This window comes from Chenopodium quinoa, unplaced genomic scaffold (assembly GCF_001683475.1).
Source record: "Chenopodium quinoa cultivar QQ74 unplaced genomic scaffold, ASM168347v1, whole genome shotgun sequence".
NCBI classification, from domain to species: domain Eukaryota; kingdom Viridiplantae; phylum Streptophyta; class Magnoliopsida; order Caryophyllales; family Amaranthaceae; genus Chenopodium; species Chenopodium quinoa.
In genome coordinates, this window is record NW_018745675.1 from 2,432,423 (window position 1) to 2,437,816 (window position 5,394).

Below are 5,394 nucleotides of genomic sequence, written 5' to 3' on the forward strand. Positions count from 1 at the left end.
GATCAGATATATATCTGGAGGCTGCATGAGTACAAAATGCTTGATGCTATAAAAGAGATTCATTTCAATTACTAAAAAGCTAACAGATGAATTAGTAGCCAATCATTCAATAGTATCTCACCATGTAAACATCATTGTTGATTCCAAAAGAACTTGCATACTAAAAAAAGTATTCGCTGTGTATCCCACACATAGATAACATTTCATCATGAAGGAAATGTGTCCTCGACTATCGTGCAATTACTAATATAATATGGATCGTATTATGGAGATAATAAGTTCGTTTCGTTGGGTCATTTCACTACTACATTTTTTATCTAATGCAACGGTACAAAAATAGCTAATACAACGGCTAATTTTACACCGTTGTATTAGACAAGGCTAATCCGTTGTATTACACTAAAACAGGGCTAATACAACGGTTTATACTAACCGTTGTATTAGATAAACTAATCCGTTGTATTAGATGAGCTAATCCAACGGATTATTCTTCTAACACAACGGATAGTGTTCCCGAAATTTTTAATTTTTTTTATTTTTTAGTTGGAGCTAATCCAACGGACCACTGTAGCTAATCCAACGGATCAACCCCAATTACTAATAAAAAGAAAAAAAATAATAATAACTAATACAACGGATGAGTAAAAAACAAAAAAAAAACCGGGAATGCTGAAATATTAGAGCCAAAAATGAAATTGAAACCCCAATTCCCAAACTTCTCAGCAGTCTTCCTTCGTTCTCCTCCCTCGCTGCTGCTCGTTCCTCCGTTCTCCTCTCTCGCCGCCGCCGTTGCTTCGTTCTCCTTCCTCGCCTTTTCGCTTTTCTGTGCTCGAATCTCTATCTGAGGTAGGTTGATTTTGTTTTGTATTTAGTTTTAGTTTGAACCTTGCATGTGGCTGATTGCTCGAATCTTTGGATTTAGATTTGTTGATTTGTTCGAATGTTGCATGTGGCTGATTGCTTGCTTGAGGGTGGTTGTTGGGGTGGTTTTTCGATTTATGAACCCTAATTTTTTTTGGGGGTTTATTTGGGAATACTTGACATATACCTGTTGAAGTTAGCTGATTTTTGTTGTGAAATTTTAGTTATCTCCCATTGAATGTCACCGATGAAAAGTCCTTTGTGAAATTTTAGTTAGCTGATTTCTTTCCTAAATTTTAATCAGCTTCGCGAACTGCTTCACTCCTTCAGAAACCAGTTTTTCCAACACTTCTTTAAACATTGCTGAAACTACCATCTCTACAACTGCCATACTTGCTTTTCTTCTTTTTTTTTTTCTTTCTTTTAGAATAAAGTTGAAAACTTCAAAAAAATTAATGAATGAAATGAAAGGTTCTGTAAGTTTTGGGGGTTTAGAATGGAAACAAGCAGAGAACTGAATTATTAGTATTGTGGAAAGAAGTGGAGAATTTGGTCAATTTTTATTAGTACTACTGCCACATCTAAAGTGAAATGTTAAAGAGCGAAAACAAGTGGAGAACTAAATTATTAGTATTGTGGAAAGAAGTGGAGAATTTGCTTCGAAGGTTATTTTTTTGCATCAGTGCAATGTTCAGCCTGCAGCTACGGATGTTCTCTATTCGTGGTGCATTACTCCCATTTTATAATGTGAAGAGCAATTTCAATGCTGCTGTGCTTTTCCGGGTCTAAATATATGTCAACTAGGAGTGACATGACTACCTGTTTAGAAGAAAATAGACATGACTACCTGTTTGAAACACTACCTTGGTGGAGTCTCTTTTTTAGTTTCTGTTTGTTTCTTGATTACGACTGAGGGTATGCCTTTACCGGTGGAGTCGTATCAATGTAGACCTCTCCACACTCCCATCAAAACTGTAATAGGTACTACTTAGTGGCTGTTGTTGCCATTGTTGATTTTGTAATATGAAGTCATCTATCTTTTAAGTGCTTAGTAATTTTGTGGGATGGACTTAAATTCGACATCCAACATAGACACATAGTTTCTTTTCTGGAGGAAAAACCTGAATTTAGACTCACACTTCTGTCAATTGAGGAATGATGATTTGGAGGTGCTTGATAGGTGCATTTCTGTTGTAGTTAGAGCATTCAGTCAACATCAAATATCTCTTTCCCATTTTTCTTAGAAACCTGAGGATTGCATGAGCAGATATCTATGATCATAACAGGCTAGCAGCAATGGGTTATCTCCACACTAACATGATCTGCTAATTGATTTGTGCTGCGAATCCCTGTGTTGTAGCAAGTATCAACACCTAAGTGATCGATTTGCTAGCTAACCGCAACCCTGTGTGCTGTTGTTACACCTAAGTGATCCATTCTCTAACTAAGTGATCCATTCGGAGAAACTACTTCACTTCTTGTAAATTAGTTCAGTAATTGTAGTTTCATACTCTTGAGAGGATATGATAAGTGCATATTTGAATTTCTAAGCGTAAGTGAACAACTAAACTGATTACTGCATGCTTGTGTCTGATTTTCATCTAATTTTGTTACTGTCTGATAAGTGCATATTCAAACTAGCTTTCTGTCATTTGTATTTTGATTCTAATTGTGTTGTACTCACATTTCTCTATCTTCACAAATTGGATATGGTTAGCTCACCTAGCTGACATGCAACATAAACACACACACACACACATGTTGGCATTTATTGCATAAGCCTGGTATTGCTCTGATAAATTGATGGTATTTCCAGTGGTGATCTTTAAGCTTCAGTGATGAATTGGTTTGAAAATCTGTTGGCCTTCAGGCCTTGTTCCATTTGTGAAGTTGTTGTGTCATGTGATCCCTTTGCACAGTTTACATTGTGACATACCCTCTCGCCAATTTTGGCATACTTACCAATTAGCCTTTTGTGCCTTGGTGCTCTGTAATGAGTGTAATCTGTTCTTGTGTTGCTATGAGCAAACTTTTTATGACTTGTTGACATTTTGGCGGGAGCTTGGTTTTAGTTATTTTTTTCCTGCTGTTTGACTTTCTAATGCTGGCATGTTATCTCAGTGGTGCCTGGAAGAATTTGGAACTCAAAGAATACAACTTTAAAGCTAAAGGTCTTCCACTTGAAGGTGGTCATTTGCATCCCTTACTCAAGGTTAGGCTGCTTGTTCTATTTCCTTAAATTCTCTTTTGCAGGGGTAGTTTTTAAAGCATTTCCATTTGGTTGCAGCAATTTGTTATTTAGTTGAAATGCAACTTATTGGCTAATTTAAAATTTTGAATTGGATATCTGCATGTTATGGATGTTTGTACTATTGTTATAAATAATTGCTGATTGTGTGGTTAGAACTCTCAGAAGCCAACCTTTTTTTTACAAGTTCCGACCAGGCAATGATATTGGAATGAGCACATGCTTAACCATTCTGCTTGAAATTTGTTATTTCTGTCATCATTCTGGTTATGCCGATTGTAGTTTGGATTTGTTTATCAACTTACAATGGGGGATGTTGTGTGAGATCGCTAGATGTCGCAACTGTTATAGAATTGGAAAAAAGATCCATTTATTCTATATGGCTCGGGTGTGAAGAAGAGTGATTTGAAGAACAAAGATACAAAGTCAAATTACATACTCCCGGAGGAATTCCTGGTAGGCATAAAAACACAATTAGTCCAAGAAATTGCACCTACCATCACCGCTGCAGTTTTGGATTCGATTCGCGAGGTCAACCCCGGGATTAATCTTGTGGTTCCTAGTACTCTGCAGCAATTGACTCCGCATGATGCATCTAGTGCACCAAATCGAAATACTGCCCAAAGTGGACAATCTTCAAAATCATTTAATCAGGTATAATCTGCACTTCTCTGCTCTAAACTTTAATTTCTAAACTTCCCCTGACTGCTTGACTGACTGACTGACTGCCTGCCTGACTGACTGCTTGGCTGCCTGCCTGACTGACTGACTGCCTGCCTGCCTGCCTGAGCCTGACTGACTGACTGCCTGCCTGCCTGAGCCTTGACTGACTGCCTGCCTGCCTGACTAACTAACTGACTGACTGACTGCTTGACTTGCCTGCCTGACTGACTGCTTGCCTGTCTGACTGAAAGCTTGCCTGCCTGCCTGACTGCTTGCCTGCTTGCTTGCCTACCTGCTTGCCTGCTTGCTTGCCTGTCTGCCTAACTGCTTGCCTGCTTGCTTGCCTACCTGCCTGCCTGCCTACTATAGAAGGGGCTGGCGTAGTTATGCTGAGTTTGCCCATATAGAGCCTCACAACTTGCATCATTCCACTCCTTATCTCCCTCTAGCATTCCCCGAGCATAACAATCAGGTGTGCGATAATTAATGTCGTATGCTGATCACATTATGCTGGATCTTGTCTCCCATGTGAGACTGTCAGAGACTGGCTAGCCGACCCCTGCTGCAGCAACTCTCACTCCTCCCTGCTCTGACTCTAATTCAATTGAAACAGAAAATCAAGGCTCACTCAAGGAATTAATTGCTAATAATTGACTGAACAGTGTAATTAATGTTTCTAGGGAGAATGTTGGTATTTATTGATAACTAATTTCAGATTACAAACGCATGACTTAAGGCCATGAATCTCTTAGTAGCTTTAGGCCACAACTCTCTCTAAGTAATTCTTAGCCTGGGATGAAGCTTTGTTTTATCCCAAGGGGGCCGAGGCCCTTGTAAAAATACTATACTGCATACAAGTATTGCTTAAATCTTTACAGCATTCTACATTAATATGTTCTTGGTATTTAACAACTTCGAGCTGTTTAAACATAGCATTAGCTCAAACTGTTGATATAGCCTTCTGATGTCTTTTGTTTGTTTGATTTCACTTACCATTGGATGTGGAAAACTGTTAAAATGATGATATCTTGCCAAGGATGTCTGATTTTTGTTCTCTTATTGTATATTTTGTACTTTGATGACTGATTTGTGTGTTGTTGTGCGTTATTTAATTTCCCCAATTGGTGTTGTTATTGTTGTTGGTATTGTGGCTTATGCATTACTTTTTTTACTTAGGTGGTTGATGACGATGAGCTACCCCGGGATGAATGAAGTAAGGACTAATGTTGATTTTATGTATCTATTGCAACTTCTAAGAGCTTTCAAATTAAACGTTTGTTAATTAATTAGCTAGTGAACTTTCATTTATAATTAGTTAGTATTGACACTTCGTTTACTTTTGTAATGCAACGAATATGTATTATATGTACTTCGTTTATTTCGTAATGCAACGAACGAAGATATATTATATGTACTTTAATTTGTTTATTTAAATTATAAATATACTAATATAATTTATATTTATTATTATAGATTTAAAAAAAATAAAAAATTTACCTAATACAACGGTTTTAAAAAACAAAAAGAATAAAAAGGGGTCTAATACAACGGTTTTTTTTTTTTTTTTTAAAAAAAGGGGGGGCTAATACAACGGTATTAAAAAAAATAAAAAAAAGGGGGGC

At 37.2% G+C, this 5,394-nt stretch overlaps 1 long non-coding RNA gene across 2 annotated transcripts; it reads left to right on the forward strand.

Annotated features, from left to right (window-relative positions):
* The first annotated feature begins 370 nt into the window (after positions 1 to 370).
* LOC110717263 lies at positions 371 to 5,163 on the forward strand. 2 transcript variants are annotated; one of them, XR_002510721.1, is made up of 4 exons: positions 396 to 846; positions 2,983 to 3,073; positions 3,443 to 3,763; positions 4,949 to 5,163. It is a non-coding gene; the product is annotated as an uncharacterized LOC110717263 (long non-coding RNA). The 2 variants fall into 2 exon arrangements; XR_002510720.1 differs by having other exon boundaries at positions 371 to 846; positions 2,983 to 3,763.
* The last annotated feature ends 231 nt before the right edge of the window (positions 5,164 to 5,394 follow it).